The 17,773-nt window shown below is 48.9% G+C and overlaps 1 pseudogene; it reads left to right on the forward strand.

Moving 5' to 3' along the window:
- Window positions 1–16,755: 16,755 nt before the first annotated feature.
- The window catches only part of LOC144251169 (protein kintoun pseudogene), a 34,437-nt pseudogene continuing 33,419 nt past the window's right edge, over window positions 16,756–17,773 (forward strand).

Below are 17,773 nucleotides of genomic sequence, written 5' to 3' on the forward strand. Positions count from 1 at the left end.
CCAGCAAGCCTCAGAGGCCAGAAAGTCCCTCCTAGAGAGAAGGCCCCACTCCTACCCAGGACACTGGGTGGTTTTCCTTCAAGCTGATCAGCTGTCTGAGGTCACTCCCTCTCCCCCTGGGATTTGACAGAGTGACTCAGGTCAGGGACCTGTCAGTAGAGGCCTTGGCAGAGGTGGGTCCAGAGGAAGGGAGGAGGTGCCCTGAGCTCAGGGAAGTCTGCTCCAGGGGGTGCTGAGAAGCTGAGGGTACATGGGGTCCCCACGGACCTGGATTTTGAGGGCCAACGAGACTACTCAGGACTGCAGAGGACACCATGAAACAAGATCAACTTGGAGATGACCCTGCCATTGCGGAGACAGTCACTTTCGTACGCAGGAATAATAAAGAGAAGGACAACAACAAGACCACACCAGCCTACCTATTTTTGCAGTAAATCTCTTCTTTTGGTACTGGGGCTTCCCAGGCAAGCCCCTGCCACCCAGCGGCCACACCCAGGGCCACCACTGAGGGGCCACATACAGACACTCCTCCCCCACACTCTCCTTCATGTGCTGTTTCGATATTTTCCCTCAAATATTGACTCACAAAGGGCCTTAAGTACTGAAAATGTTTCCAGAAACAAATGGCCAATCGATCGTAGATCGATCCTTTTAGTGATAACTGGAGAGAAATGTACCTCTGAATTCTACTTGTATCAAATTTATTCCCAAGTAAAAACATACTGAAAGGTGGGCAAGGAAGAGAGGGTTCTGGAAGAACAATGAAACCTGTCTGCAAACACACGGGTGCCTGAGCAGGCACCGCAGCTAGCCAGGTAGCGCCTCCCCACCCGGAGGGGGACACTGCGCAGAGGTCTCTTTGAGCACACGCTCACTGTTGTTGACAAAACACTCTCAGTACTCACTCCAGTGTTTGAAGAGCCAGGTAAATGGTAGCACCTAAGTACCGTGGCTCTCTGAGGCAGAGGGCTACCTGCTCCCTGATTGAATGCATCCTTATATTTTAGAAATAAAGAATCCTTTAATCAGTAACTGCATTCTGTAGTTAACTGTGAGTATAAATTGATTAGGTAAAAATGTGAACCAGAAACAGCACATTCTTATTTGTGTGTGTGTGGGGGGTACTGAGGATTGAACCCAGGGCTGCTCTACCACTGAGCTCTAGTCCAGGCTTCATTATACTTTGAGACAGGTCTTGCTAAGATGCTGAGGCTGGATTTGAACTCGTGATCCTCCTGCTTCAGCCTCCCAAGCTGCTGGGATGACAGGTGTGTAGCACCTCACCGGCTCCAGCAATGCTCTTAACATTACGCCTTGGATTATGCAGATCTTCTTCAACCCACACAACAGGGATAATTCTAGCACTGCGGTACTGCACGGTGGTTCCTTCCCCTTTCTCCTCCTCCGTCCCCCTCTCCTCTCTTTTGTGTGTTGAACTCAGGAGCATTCAACCACTACGCTGCATGCCCAGCCCTTTTTATTTTGAGATAGGTCTCTCCAAACTGCTGCAGCTGGCCTTGAACTCATGATTGTCCTGTGCAGCTCCTGAGTGGCAGGATGGCAAAGTGGCTGGCCTGCTTTATTGTCTGTGGACTGAACAACCCCCTGTTCAGAGAATAGCAGAGGGAAGGCCTCACAAGTTGGCTGCAGTCTGTTGAGAGAACACATGCATGGAGTCTGCCCTTCTGCGATGCTGATGGCTGCACCCCTCGCCCTGTCTAGAGCAGCTGAATGACTCCATCCCTGGTCCTTGAGACCTCTACATGGAGTCTGCTCTCACCCTTATAGCTACCTGAGGGGAGGCTCCTTGCAGACACCTCTAGGCCATGCCTTCTGCACTCTGTCCCACCCAAAAGCACACCCACATGGCTCCGTGAGGAAGCTGAATGAATCTGACACCCCGACTCTACCTCACCCTTCCCTACCTCCCACACAGGCCACTCAGAGGTCCTCCTCTTCTAAGTCCTGGAATCTGCAAATTAGGTTTAGGTTCCAGTACAGGGCAACAGCTTTCACCTGGGGGACAGAGATCATAGCTTTGGCAATACCACATGCAAAAATTAAGCCAATTGGCCAGACAGAATGGTGTTTTTCTCCACTCGCTAGGATTATCTTGTATGTACTTGAAGTTTCCCCAGAGGAGACCCTGAGCAGCTCATGATCTATAGACAAGTGACTGGCAATCCTCTGTCCCTTCAGCAATGGCAGAGGGCACATTTTCAACACCAGAAGTTAAGTCCTGAGATCACGGACTTCGGCAACCCCAACAGCCAGCAGGCAGTCACTGCTGCCAGCCTTTCCATCGGAGCTCCAGGGGGAAGTGTGGGCACTTCTTGCTACGTCAGGGCATGGCTGGGGGCACTGCCCGGAGAGATGGACCAGTGCCAGATCTTCCCGCTTCCTCTTCTCTGGAGCCCTAGGGCCATGGAGAGCTCCACCTTGTGATGGCACCAAGCTCCTCTTACTACATTGACGCAGGAACACGGGTCACTTTCCCAGCCCGTGGACTTTGCGATGTTCAAACCACGGTGCTTCTCTGGGTGTTGTTACTTAAGGATGGGTGATGGACTCTGTCCCTGCAAACTGCTCACAACCTAAAACGGGTGGCACTGCTGAAGTAGGGGCGAAGTTCCAAGGACATGTGACAGGACAAGAGCAACACAACAAGGTGCATGGGGGCGGTGCCTTGAGGGCCTGCTCCCCAGGTCCTCCTGACGACCTTCCTCCTCCAGTTCCCCACGTTGGGGCATCACCTCCACTTTACAGACCACTAGCCCAGGTCTAATAAGCACCCACCCTGCACCCATCCGGTTTCTAACTAACCCCCTAACACAGGCCCTGCCTGTTCTGCCCTCAGCTGCCTCTCCAAGCATCCAAAGGTGAGAGGAAAGCCGTGATGGGACCTTTCCTGAAGCCCCTACATGCCTGTCGCACAGTCAGCCTGTGGGCTCAGGAGGAGGTGGGAGGGGAGCAAGGCGAATGCCTAAAACAGCCAAAATGGAAACCGGGCAAGTGTTCTTCAGGCGTACCACAACCAGGGACAGCAGTCAGCTCAGGCCACCCTGCAGGGAAGAGGACTTCACGGGGGGCTTGACCGTGGAGGGGCATAGGAAGTGGGCACCAGGAGCAGGACAGACACTACTCATGTTCTCCTGGAGTAGAGCCTGCAGCCTACAGAAAACCAGGACCACACTCTTTCTGGAAAAGGACAGTTGAAGAATGGACTGTCCTCACTGGACAGCAGGAGAGAAGCCTGCGGCAGGCCTTGTGGGGCAGAGGGCACTCCTACCGACACTGTGGTGTCAGCCCCCTCCGGCTGGTAGTTCCAGGAGACGGACGTCAACCCACCAGTCATGTTAGTGGACTTGAACTTGCACACGGCAGCTTCCCTTGTGTCCCGTTTGCCACAAAGATTTCTTTGGGTGTGTACACCTCCAAGGCTGACACACCAGCTGTCCCTGGAGAGAAGGAAAGCACAGGAGTGAGGCTTGGTGTGACTACCACGCGCACACTCACCAGGTTACACAGAAGACAAAAGGAGGTCGGCAGACACAGAAACTCACTGCTGTCACACCACACTGCAGAGCAGGGTGGTGCACGCCCCTACGCCCAGAGACTCAGGAGGCCGGGGCAGGGCAAGCAACCTCCACACACCCATGGAACCTGTCCCAAAACTAAAACTAAGAAAGTAAAACAGGGGCTGGAATGTAGCTCAGCAGCAAAGTGTCTGCCTTGCATTTGCAAAACTCTGGGTTTGACCGCCAGTTCAAAAAAAAAAAAAAAATCCCACCAAAAAAATAAGAAGATTAAAACAAATAGCAAAACAGAACTATAAGTTTCTGGCAGGATACTCTAAAGATTTCCTACAGAGTAACTGCTGATGGTCTTAAATTTTAAAGGTTTTTTTTTTTTTTTGGTACTCTTTTTAAAATTTTTTGACAGCAGGATGCTTTACAATTCCTATTACACATATAGAGCACAATTTTTCATCTCTGTGTAAGTTTTATAAGTTTTACTAAACCTAACATTTATGTTTTCAGAACCAACAGACATTTTAAAAGCAGTTTTAGGTTTACTGATTAAATGGGAAGTGGAGAATTCTCACAAATGTCCCCACCGGCTCCCGTTAGTCATGTTGTTCTCAGCTGGTCAGCAAGCCCATCACAGCACTGCTGACTAAGGCCCACAGCTCACGTGAGGGCCACTCTGTGTGTACTCTTTCGGTACGATGACATGTGTCCACTATCACAGTGCCACACACAGCATCTCTACAGCTGGGCCCTGGTTCACTGTCCCCAAGTCCCTGGCGACCTTTCTTGGCCTGTTTCTACCTTTGCCAGACGCTCTACAGCTGGAACCAGCGTGTAGCCTTTTCAGACGGCCCCTCCCAGCTGGCAAAGTTCACTTCCACTCCCGCGTGGCCTCTGTGGCATGGTTTCCCTGGCGCATGGAGTTCCAGAATTCTCCTTCACCCACTGAGAGCCTGCAGCTGCCCCCGTGGCCTGTCTGTGGCAAAGTGAGGCACATCCTACTCCTCTAAGCAGCTCTCAGATTTGCACTGTGACCCCCGGAACTTTCTTCACCTACATTTAAAGCATTGGACTATATGTTTATAAGCTAAGAATTTTAGGGCCATATACGTTTCTTTCTAACCTTCACTTAGTTTAAGTCTGTTATTTTGAGTAAAGATTCCCATTTTAGCAGCAATCCATAATAGTTCCTGCAGTGGCCTCTGATTTCAGATCCTGAGAACAGAGCTGTGTTCATGTAGCCAGCAATGGATGTTTTCGCTGCCATGTCCTGGGCTCAGCTAATGGAAAAGCTTCAGTGGGCAAAACACACGCTGGCGCACTGAGCTCGGCTGCTCCTTGAGGCTCTTTAAAATTCTTAGCTTAAACTCACCCAGCCCTTCAAAATAAGAGATTTTAAAACAAACTGTTGGTAGTGAATATGTGCAGTGTTCTGATGATTCTTAAAACATAACAGGCAGAAAAAGAGCGATACTGTCATCAGGACTGATGGTCAGTTTCAGAATCTTACTGAGGCCTTAAGGATGATTCTGGCCAGAGAGAAGAGGGCACTCCCCCATTCCTCCCAACCATCTTCCAAATATTTATTCTCAGGACACAATGGGCACTTTTGGCTATTCTTTTAAATAAACTGATAGCCACACTACATCAAGCAGATTTTTTCTGCTAAAAGAGGGTGGATTATTATTATAGGGAATGATAGATTATTATTTGTGGTCCAAACTTCAAAACAAGCCCTTCTTTCAGACCAGAAGCAAACAAAAGAAGTCCCTTGCTATTGTGGGTAGGCAGAAAAGCAGCCCCGGGCACTGGAGTTCAGAACCAAGCAGGAAGCCAGGAGAGCCAGTTAACCCATTCATGCAGGAAGGGGCTAGTTAGCAGCCCTGACTCACTCTGCCCTGTTGACTAGTTGTCTCCACAGAGAGCCCTGCAAGGAAAGCCAGGCTCTAAAGTCACAAACAAGTTTCCTAGGGATTCTTGAGCCAGATCAAGGCCTGGCTGCAGAGCTGTGGGCTCGAGGCCAAGCAGCCACGTTTACAGTTAATGATTTTGAGCAAAAATACTATCCCATATGCCTAACCGGCCTCAGGCACTCTACGCCAGGCCTGACCTAGCTGCACCAACACTGGTGACTAGTCCGTGCCTTTCATTTGAACCATCCCATCACTCTGGCTAATGGGAACATGCAGCTCTTGGAGCCAGGACTGAGTCCAAATCTAGACGATCGGCTAGTTCCAGAAAGAGAAAGGGACTCCGACCAGTGAGCCCACTTCCCTCATCCCCTGCTGACCATCGTCCTCCCCAGGGCGCTCTGGCTGCCCTGGCCATTCGCCCTGGCCATTAGTCAGCTCCTGGTTTCCGTGTTTACCTTCCCTTTTCTGGTGATCTGGCTAAGACTGGGCCTACCCTGGCCAGTCACCCAAATGGCCAAACCTAAACCCAGGTTTTTCTGGCTCGGCATTGCTGACAACTGGGCCAGATGGTGCTGTGTTGTAGGGGAGTGTGTGGAGCACAGTCAAGTGTCGGGACTGTGATGGTAGCCTTTCTTCTGCCCCAGTCTGTGACAGCCGCAGCTGGGTCCCGGTGCTTCAGACTCTGTGTCACCCTGCATCCTCCCCATTCCTCACAGTCAGGCTTTTATATGTCTCCTCTGGCTTCCCAGTGTCCCTGACACCTGGTTCACTGATCCTGCTGCCTGGTCTGAAGCTAAAACTCACCGTCCCCCAGTCACCCCAGCACACGCTCCTCAAGCCCTCCTGTATGCACTGCTTCCCTTCCCAGCCTCCAAAGCACACAGCCACAGGGTGGGCTTCACCCTCCACAGGTGGTCGCTGACCTCCAGGAGACCCTGCCTTTCTCACCTGCAACTCCTGCATACCAAGTGTGCGTTGGCCACTCCCAACAGCCCTGCCTCTCATGAAGGCTCCTAACACGCCCAGCAGTCCGTCCACATATCCCATCCACCCATCACTGGAGCCAGACCAGGGACAGTGCCTGGACTCAGCTGCCCACCAGCCTAATAAGCAAGCCAAGGATGTAAAAAGGAAAAGTGAATTTCACACAGCTTGATCGAACCAGGAGAAGCAGCTAAATTTCTCTGCCTGTCCCACAGATTTGGTTCTGTCTCACTGCAACAAAAGCCAGTGACACCCACATGGAGATTCACCAGGCTGTGTTGGACAGAGAACATCAAGTTGAGCTTCCCTGGCACCAGGCAGGCCAGAGGGTACTTTTCCCATTTTCATTCTCGGCATGAGGCAATCTGGGATGCAGAAAAGCCCTTCCCAGCCCACTTTCCTCCAAATCTCCACCTCTGCCAGCTTCTCCTTCTTACTACTGACGGACTTCCTGTTTCCCTGAGAAACCAAACACCGGGAAGGGAACCTCTCACACCCCCAAGCCACCTCTGCCCCCACAGCATCTATCCACAGGTCCTGCCTTCCCGCCACGGGCAAGCGGGTAGTCTCTGCAGAGCCACCTGCAGCTCCTCTGCCCTGCCACCCGAGGATGCCGATCCGGCAATTCTCCCTCTTGCCCCTGACCTTTCCTTTGGCTGTGAAATCACCACTGCCAGCCATTTAAGTGCCACATTCACACTCAATCCCAGTTTTAAGGGCAAATCTCAACCCTGCAGCTGTGGCCCTTTTGTCCTCTATTTACAAATCTTAAAAGAACTGTGTGCCCTGCTCACCGTGTCCAGTCTCCCATTTTCTCCTGAATGTGGATATTCAGCCTTCACCTCCAAGACCACACTGGCGACTACACTGCCGCTGTCCTTCTCGGGGGCTGCCGCGACCGCCAGGTGGTTAGATCAGGATTCATTCTCAGCTCGTCTTACAGACCTACTTCTGGATCCTGCTCCCCCTTGATTCTATTCCTATCCTATTGACACTCCTTCCCTGCTCTCCCTGACCTCTTCTAGTCAACACTCCTCTGCTCATTCACCCAGGCTCAGACTCCGAGCAGCTCCACATGCCAAGCACCTTACCAGTGTCACGTGGCTGCCTCAAACTCAGCTCCTGAGTCCCGCCCCTCAATGTACCTTCCCACCCTCTTCTCCCTCAGCACATGGCAATCAGCCTTCTGGGACCCTTCCCTGACTCCTCCTGCTCACCACAGCCTCCAAAGCTGTGGGCAAAACAGATTATCTCTACTGAGACCCGTGACAAGAGCACAAAGCTCCCTGCCCCACCAAGTCGTGGTCTTGCTCGTAGACTGGTGCAGAGCCTTACCCACTGGGCACACTGGTGTCTTACCCACTGGGCACGGTGGTCCACAGGGCCAGAGGAATGATGTGAGAGACCCAAGTTAGATCCTGTCTCTGCTCAAGCTCTCCATGGCTCCCACATCGGGATGGGCTCAGTCCTTGCATTCTGTGGCCAAGTCTCGCAAACCTCTCAGACCTCATCTCCCACCATCTTACTCAGGCTCCAGCAACCACCTTGGTCACCTTGTGATGAAGGTGACCATTGACTAAGGTACCTCTGGACAGAGGATGCTGTGGATGGGGAGACTGGGAGCCCTGGGACACTGTGACACTATGGGGGACAAGGAAGAGAATGCCTCAGGTAGGGAGGGTTCAGTGGGAACGCTTGCTTCAAGGTGCACATGGTTTCCATGCACCTCACTGTCTGCAGAATCCAAATGCCTTTTCCTCTCTCTCTTTGTGGTGCTCAGGATTGAACCCAGGGCCTCGTGCATGCTAGCAAGCACTCCACCACCATGCTATACCCCCAGCCTGGAATCCAAAGGACTTTGGCCAAGCTCACTGCAGCAGTCCCTGACCAAGTGCATGTGACTGTGAACAGCACCTGTTAGAGATGTTCTCCTGTGTGGGAAAGAGAAACTGCACACAGGTTTCCCCCTCAGCCTGCATTCCATGCAGCTCAAGCAAGGGACAATTTCACTGGTTTCTTAAACAATTAGGAATGGTGCACTTTGTCCAGCCCCACCCCCACCTTCTTAAGTGACTGAGAGTATTACGGAAATACATAGTAAAAGTATTGTGGATTCAGGCAGCTCTCCTCAGAGCCATAAAAGGGAGGTTTTATGGGCTAATTAAAATGGTGAAAATGCAAACATAAAGAACACTGAGATATACAGAAAGTACTGTTCTAGTCTACATTTCATTTCACTGAAGACTGGAACCCCAGTCTGAATAAGAACAGATTCTTTTCAAACCTAGGATTTGCAATTATGGAACAGTGGCCAAGAAGGCTGTGACATGATTCCAGCCTTGGCCCAGAACCTCACAGAGAGAAGAAGCAAGCTTCCTCTGACTTCTGGGAAAACCAACAGCCTAGGGAATGAAGTGAAATGAGAATTGATGGCCAGCTCTAGATCCTCATTACACATAAGCCCCCGTATGTAGGAGCCCCTTCATGGTGACGTGGGTGGGCCTGCTTTCTCCCTGGGCCTTCTCCCAGGAGCAGAAGTCTGCTGAGTCATACCAGAGTTTAAAGAGTAGGAACGAAATCAGAACCAAAAGGACCCTTCCCTTAGCGTTGTCCAGAGAACAGGGCTTCTAACATGCACCTCACCACTAAAAGGTAGCATGTAGTCAAAAGTGACAGTGCCGCTCAAGCCTGGACCCAGCCCAACCAACACCTACAAAGCCATCTGAGAAGCAGTCAACAGGTCCTTTGTGCACTCTGACTTCCAAGGCCAAGAACACTTGAGTCTATACCTGAGGGGGGAGGAAAACCAGGAGAGTGTGCTACTGTACACAAAACCAAGGAGACATGAAATAGCCTGCCATGAAGAGAAGGGGCAAAAGGCAGTGTGTGCAAGGGAGGCAGGCAGATACAGGGAGGAGGTGAGCCAAGCTGAGGGTCCCAGTCTATCTTGGAGGAATGGGGACGAATGTGGGGCTCAGAGGAACAGCCCAATTAAGGCTGTCCACAACAGAGGTGGAAGGGCAGATTTTAAGGACACACAATCAGCTTTAGGGAGACCATTTAGGAGGGGGGTCCTGCAGTAATCTGAACTTAAAATGATTGACAGTTGTCGCAGCCCAGTGGAAAGGAAGGGTGGGGCAAGTAGAGGCATGTTTGGTGGGGAGGCAGGGTGAAGGAAAGGATCCTAGGATGAACCAATACAGTCTGGGGCTCAGGTGAGCGGGGGGAGGAGGGGAGGCAGACAGACAGCAGAATAGGAGAAGAGTACCCAGGAGGGGACCAGAGGACAGCTGGGGTGGGGGAGATGTGCAGCTGAGTTTGAACACAGAGCTCTAGCTGCTCCTGGACACTCAAGCAGATTTGTGACCGTGGAGTGATGTCAGCTGGCTGAGAACCTGCAGTTCACAGAACCAAGGATACATGTGGGAGTCACCGTTTATTAAACAAACAGTAACTGGACATCTGTCTCTGCCAGATGAGCCTCTAGTCAAACCTGAATGGGATCAGCAAAGATGCACACACAGCAAGCCCAGCCAGTGACTGGACAGGACCGGCTCAAGGAAAGCCAATGCTGGGGCACAGGCAGGGAACACTTGGCAAGGCAAGGGAATAGGATCCTGGGTCAATGAGGCCAAGGAAAACATTCCAGAAACCGTGGCCTGAAGCAGGTGAGTTGGCACCACCAGGCTGCCTCTGGCAGAGTGAGAAGCAGGTGAGGGGGTCAGGAGTCAGGCCACACTTAGTGGAGCTGTCCCCGAGGCCTGTGTGTTGACAGCCTGGTCCCAGCCCTTGGTGCCATGGGAGGTGGTGGGACTGTCAAGCAGCAGGGCCTAGTTAGTGGGAGGAGGGGTGCCCTTGGAGGGGAGGGGGACCCAGCTGCAGCCTGCCTCCCTCCCCTGGCTTCCTGGCCATCTGGGGGTGAGGGCCTCACTCCTCCTTGTCTCCCACCATGAGTCACGGTGCTGCCATAGGACCAGAACAGCAGAGCCAAGCACCCCGGACTGCAATCTCTGAAACCCTGAGCCCAAACAAACCCCTTCCCCCATTAAGCTGATCATGTGGGGCAGTGGCTGGGGATATGGCTCAGTGGTTAGGTTCAATCTCTGATACAAAAACAAAGAAACCATTTTAAGCCACATAAGTTCTCTCCAGTTTTTAAAAGTACTACAAATTTTCATAGTAGATGGATCATTTCCTTAAAAGTGATGTACTGTCCTTTAATATTCTTGACTTAGAGTCATTATTTACTTGAGTATAGGTATACTATCTGAGGCCATCACTAGAACACAGGCTCCCCTATATTCTGTGCCCAGAAGCTCTTTATTTAGTTGAATAAGTAAATAAAGAGGTTGTGAAAATAAATTTACATTTTATGGGGCTGGGATTGTGTGGCTCAGCAGTAGAGATCAACTATCACAGCACTCGCCTAGCACTCACCTAGCAGTCGCCTAACATGGGCAAGACCTGGTTTGATCGTCAACACCACATAAAAAAATAAAGGCATTGTGTTGTGTCCATCTACACCTAAAAAAGTAATTTTTTAAAAAATTTACATTTAATGAACTTCTATATGTAGCTAGCTGTCTTTCACTTAGTATTTGTCTATAGTTCCTCTTTTCTGGTAGCATTTGAGCTCAGTGAATATCCAGGAGTTGAAGTGAAATACAAGTAGTAAAAAAAAAGAGTATATATATAAAATATATTATATAACATATATATATACACACACATACCTATATATCTCACAAATATATATGCACACATAAGATGTGATATATGTATGTGTACATATATGTGTATTGTATATATGTGTGTGTATATATATATATATATATATAGAGAGAGAGAGAGAGAGAGAGATTGTGTGTGAGAGTGTGTATATGTATGTTTATACACTCTTTGACAAGTTTTTCTTTTGGGCAGTGCTGGAGAGTCAGCCCAGTATCTCTTGCATGATACGCAAGTGCTCTACCATTGAGGTGCACTACCTCAGCCCCTTCAAGTCTTTATTTTACTATCACAATCAGTAAATAAGTAAAAAGCTAAGGAAATGGTTACAAGATTTGGAGCCTTTCAACTGCAGAGGTACAGTCTAAGTCTAAATGTCGTCAAGAAGCATCAAAAAACAAAAATATAAAACAAGTACAACAACAACAAAAAAAAACATTACTTTTAATATATATTAATTTCAAAATCATGGCAGTTAGTCTATGAATGTCAACTTATTCTTAAATCTCTGAAGAAATATAAAATGGTAATTAAAGGGTGAAAATAAATTATGCCTGTAATCCCAGTGACTCAGGTGGCTAGGCTGGAGGATGGCAGTTTCAACACCAGCCTGGGCAACTTCATGAGACCCTGTCTCAAAATTTAAAAGGCTGGAGATGTGGCTCAGTGGCAGAGCATTCCTGGGTCCAATCCCTGGTACAAAAAGAAAAAAGACTCTGCATGAAATCACACTTGGAAAAAACTCTTTTTTTTAAAGAGAGAGTTAGAGAGAGAGAGAGAGAGAGAGAGAGAGAGAGAGAGAGAGAGAGAGAGAGAATTTTAATATTTATTTTTTTAGTTCCCGGCGGACACAACATCTTTGTTTGTATGTGGTGCTGAGGATCAAACCCGGGGCCGAACGCATGCCAGGCGAGCGTGCTACCGCTTGAGCCACATCCTCAGCTCTGGAAAAAATTCTTCCAACAAACATTTGCTGAGGACTTTCTATGTGCCAAACTAATTCTAACCATGTTGCAAACAACTGACAATCTGTCAGGCCATGTCTATGCCTCACAGATATTTTACACTTATTATACCCACTATGATAAGGATATTGTCTATAAATTTAAAAAAACATATCAAATTCTGATGGAGAAAAAAAAGAGAAAAATCAAATAGTTAGAAGTTAATAGTTAAAAATCATAATAAAACAGTAAACTAAAAGGGCTGCAAATAGTAATCTCCTGGGATAGATGGTCCTGAAGTGATACCTGGTGACCTCCATGTGAAAAGGAGCTAGTCCTGGGCAGTTGGGGAAAGCCAAAGAGCACTAAGATGGTAAAACAGCTTGAGAACAGTCAACCAAGGGGTAAGTGGCATAAGCTGAAGTCACAAAGTGGCAGAAACAAGATCTCACAGATCTCTGAGGGCCATGTAGGAAAGTCTGAGAATGGGGAGCCATTCAGAATTTTAAGCAAGCAAGCAATATTCTGATTTGCATTTTAATAAAATTCATTTTTGTAAATGGATAAAAGTGGATTGAGGAGGAACTGGGGAGGCCAGCTAGGTTATCCCAGTGAAACAGGTAAGAAACAGTGACTTTGCCTGGAGTGCCAGGAGTGGGGGGTGGGAGTAACTCCAGATGCCTTTTGGAGATGGAAGAACTGACTGGATGTGGGGAAAGGAAAGGTGGAAAGAATCAAAGTGGAGTCAAGGTGGAGCCTGGGTTTCTGAGTTTGAGCGACTGGATGGAGAGCAGAGCTATTTACTGAAATGGGTTGTGCAAAAACAGAAGGATTCTTCACCTACTGTGTGCTCATTCCTACCTGGTGATTACCCAAATACCAAATCCGGTGAGTCCATATCACATCCACTCTCTTCCTCCGGCCAGTGCCTTACCCACAATGCTGCATTCTCTCCTGGTGTCTGACACCAGCACCTTCAGTGCTCCTCTTCCTCAGAGCCTCTTTCCCAGGTTCCCCTGAGCCCTGGACTACCCTTGGGCCTCCCTATCTCCTTCAATGCATTCTCCCTGGACGACCTTGTCCAATCAACCCAAGTTTTAACTGCTAGTCACACAAACCTCGCAAATCTGTTGTTCCAACCTGAGCTTTCTCCTCACTTCCAGAACCATCTACCCTACTGTCTCCCACATCTACACTTGGAATTCACCAGCATCTCAGACTGAACATACCAATGTACCTCCAGGGCTGCCTTCTCCCAACATTCCTATTTTTCCATTTCATATGTGAAAAGTACCCTTTCCTGAAACAGATCCAGCCTCCAAGCCCCAAACCTATGGTTCATGTTATCCACCTCCCAATTCAAGTCCACACCAAATCAATTTCCTATCAAATTCACTTCCTCACTAGCTCATCCATGTGTCCTCTCCTCATATCCCCTGCCTTTTATCCAGGTCTCCATCCTCCTCCCCTGGGTTATTAGGCCAGCCCTCTAGTTTCTCTGCCTCACACCACCCTAACCATCCTTCATGGATTTAGGAGTGGCAGGTGAGGTTCCTGGTGAGCTGGGCCTCTGGCTGGGTCTCCCACCTCAGCCTCCCAGCACACTGAACTACCCACAGGTTAACTCATTATTCCAAGTGCAGTTTCCTCAGAAGCCTATGCAGTTTAAAGAACTCTTGCTCCAGTCTGACCTTCAGTCTGAAGTGATGGCCCTCCTTCAAGTTCCCACTGCACCCATTTCAAAAGACATCTTGCAGTACCTATACAGTATTTCTCCCACAGAACTGTGCGTTACTACAACCAGATGGTCCTTCCTTGAATAGTTAGGTCCTTAACAATGAAAAGCTGCTTAATAAAATGTTTGCTGAGGAACTCTATAGATCAAACTTAAGAAACATCTTCTGGCCAACCTCAGGGATGCATGCCTGTCCCCCTCAGCTACTGGACAGGCTGAGGCAAAAGGATCACTTGAGCCCAGGGTTCAAGGCCAGCCAGGGCAACCTAGTGAGAATCTAGCTCCGAAGGGGAAAAAAGAATATTAGCCTTCCAGTAAGAGAAGAACTGTTATGTGCAACATCCACAACCAAAATAAATAAGTAAATGATTTGGCAAGAAGAAACTTTCAACATTTTCTAAAATTAACCAGCAACAGTAGCTGCTTTCCACATACTGGCATTCATCTCTCATAACTTAAGAGGTATTTCCAGTGTATAGATGGCTATTATTTTGGTGATCTTTTCAATACTCTGTTTTCCAGTTGTGCCTTAAAAAAGAACCCTCTTAATTGGCTTTATGTCTTACTCTAGAATTGGGCAACACTTCATTCCAGGTGTTCTCCAGTTCTGCTATTTTCGTTACCCTGCATTTAACAGAGATTGCAGTAAGTGCTTCCATGTTGTCTGACTTCTCATGCAAAATGATTCTGTCTGAAACACACAGATTTCTGATAGGCCTCAGTCTTAAGGTACTTTCTACTAGTCTACTTGATTAACCACCACCATCACATGCATCTCTCACCAAACTTTAATCTTTCCTTTTTCATCAGAAGAGATAATACAGAAGACTCATGTCTTCTATATACAAAAGGCATCTTCACCTGTCAATCCCTGCTGGGTACAGGCTTTCACATTTACACTTTACAGCCCCTGGAGATAGTGGTTAAAAGGAACATTTGGCAATCCAGAAGAATTCCATCTATTTTCCCAGGTTCCAAAGATTCCACTAAGGACTCTTTCATGAGACACATCACTGATAAGCTCTGATATTCAGATTTTGTGATGCAAGTGATATTTTGCAAAACAAAAGAAATGAAAAGACCTATGGTTTCTTAGCAGTTGGCGGTCTTCATAAACATTTCTTCACCAAATTATGAGACAGCAACAAGTACTTTGCTTTGAACAACAACACAGGAAAAGTCCTGTGGCAGACACTACTTAAGATATCCATAAAACAACTCATCCAGTTCACTTAAATTGAGACTGAGGCTAAACCTGAGTCGGGATATTTAGTGAGACAAAAAAAGTTTTTTGTTTTGTTTTGTTTTGGTACTGGGGATTGAACTTAGGGGAACTGGCCCACTGAGCCACATCCCTAGCCCTGTTTTGTATTTTATTTAGAGACAGAGTTTCACTGAGTTGCTTAGCACCTTGCCATTAAAAAGAGCTTAAAAAAGTATGCATTTTTAAATGCTCAAATTATGGTGACTATTTCTGGAATTATTGTGGATTTGACCAAATTGTTTTAAGCCAGGTCATCTCACTGGTATTTAGGGCCCTTTGCATTCAAGTCCAGAAGTAATGTAAATTTCTTCTGCTGCTTTGCAGATGAGACAATGCGCACTGAGGGCTCTTCTACCACTGAGGCTTAAGAGTGGACCTGAGTGCCCTGGAAATAGACCTTAGGAGGTAAAATAAAACACTGGCTCAAACAAGGAAGCGAACCAACAAAAGGCCCCACAGACCGAAAACCTGCCACCTTCCACCACATCCCAAAGGTGGAGCCGGCCAGGAGCTGGGTTCCCTGCGCGCGCTCCCTGGAGGGCCTGGTATGGAGAGTACAGGTTTAGGTGGAGGCCCTGTGGTGCGGGTTCCAGGACACTCGAGGGCCTTGGAGGCTGTAAGGTGGTCAGCGACCCTGCTGCGCCCCCAGGCCCTGCGGAGAGGGGCTCCGCGCCGCCCTGCAGCGGATCCGGCCACGCACCCTCTCGCCTTGGCGCCCTGAGCCCCGTAACCCCGTAACCCCTATGACCCGCGCGTGCCGGCCCGCACCCGGGTCTCTGGCATCACTCACACAGCACGAGCTCGCCTGCCTGCGTGGCTGGCCCAACGCCCCATTGTCCCGGGCGCCATGGAGCTTCGCCCTGGCCGACCGCGCCATTTCAGCTCTGCTCGGCTTTTCCCGGCCTCGCTTGGGAGAAAGAAGGAGTTCATCTAGCTAAAAAAAAAAAAAAAAGGAAAGAGAGAAAGGATGAGATGAGAGCGCAAGCGAGGTGGGGAGAGACTTCAGGTCCAGGCCTCAGACCCGGTGCTCCTGATCTGCCCTCCCCAGCCCTGTCCCCAGGTCTGTCCTTTGCCTGGACTGGATAATTTCTGTGCTACACTTGAAAGATCTGCCAGCTTTGAAAAGAAGTCCCCATGTTGTCCTGGTCCTACATCTGACCTCTTGCTTTGGGAAAGAAAATGCAAGCCATAGTCTTCCTGCCCAGGATGATTTCAGCTTTTTGCAGGGAGAGGAACTAGGGATATAAATGAGGGCCTCATGCATGCCAGGTGAGCACCTTTCCTCTGAGCCAGCCCCTGCCCCTATTATAGCTTTATAATGTAATTCTGGGCCCAGATTGCCAAGGGCCTCAATCACTTCCAGCAGAAATGTGGCTAAGGGAGGCAGTGCCTGTAGGATACAGCTGCCACCATCCACATGGCTCCACTAAGGTCCTCTTAATTCCCCCTTTTCTCTGCTGCTATGATCCACCAAAGTGAGGAACAAGCTGTCTCCCTCAGGTAGCACTAGCTGACCACTTGGGGGCAGCCCAGGCCCACAGCCTCACTGGTATAAAGAACCAACCATCAGCCCATGCTAACCCCAAGATGCCTTTCCATCAGCCACCTCACCAGAGCCTTCATAACTGCCACAGTCTCCTCAACTCTAAATCCCATGATGCGAGGCAGATTCATGTCTTGCTCACAATCAGCTCTGGTCCAGCTGTTTAGCATCAGGCCATCCAGGTCACATGGCCTGGTGAAGATCCTTGAGAGTGAGAGGTCTGGATGTCAAGGACCATGGCAGTGGCAGTTCCCTGACCACCCTCACTCCTGATGGTTTCTGGTTCAGAATAGAACTCTTCTGTCATTGATGGGACAATCCCCCCCACCAGTTCTGGATTCCTTTGGGACCTGTGCCAGCCTCTCCCTGTGTACCAGCTGGGAACTGTTGGCCTATTTCAGATCAAGAAGCACACATCCCCCCTCAACAACCTGAACTTTTGACCTCCCCTTCTCAGTGCTGTCTGGGCAGCAGCCAGGAATTCTTGTTCTATTGGGAAGGTTCTGGGCTACTAGTTCTTTGCTGCTCCTCCTCCTCCTGCTGCTGCTGGGGATTGCATGTGCTGTTCTTGGGTGACAGGTGTGAGCAGCTTAAAACCAGTTTAAAGTTCTGCTGTCTGGTGGCTGGGGTGAGGGTTGCTGTAGGTTTCCTCTGCCTCAGTCCAACACTTTTGTTTTACTAATGAACATCAAGAAGAAGCAAGTATGGGGCTGGGGATGTGGCTCAAGCGGTAGCGCACTTGCCTGGCATGCATTCGGCCTGGGTTTGATCCTCAGCACCACACACAAACAAAGATGTTGTGTCCACTGAAAACTAAAAACTAAATATTAAAAAAATTCTCTCTCTCTCTCTCTCTCTCTCTCTCTCTCTCTCTCTCTCTCAAAAAAAAAAAAAGAAGAAGAAGAAGAAAAGAAGCAAGTAGCATGTACTGAAGAAGACCCAGAGCCCCAGTTGAAATGATCACAGTGCTTTTGCTGGAACCCAAGTTGCTGGAGTCAGTACAGCAGGGAGATATCAGCACAGTGTTTCAAAACTGAATGTCACATTTGAATCCTGAACTAATGGGAATGAAGACATGGTCTACAGTCACTCCCACCTCTATCAAAGCCTTCCTACAGCCTCTAGAGCACAA

This window comes from Urocitellus parryii, chromosome Y (genome assembly GCF_045843805.1).
Source record: "Urocitellus parryii isolate mUroPar1 chromosome Y, mUroPar1.hap1, whole genome shotgun sequence".
NCBI classification, from domain to species: Eukaryota; Metazoa; Chordata; class Mammalia; order Rodentia; family Sciuridae; genus Urocitellus; species Urocitellus parryii.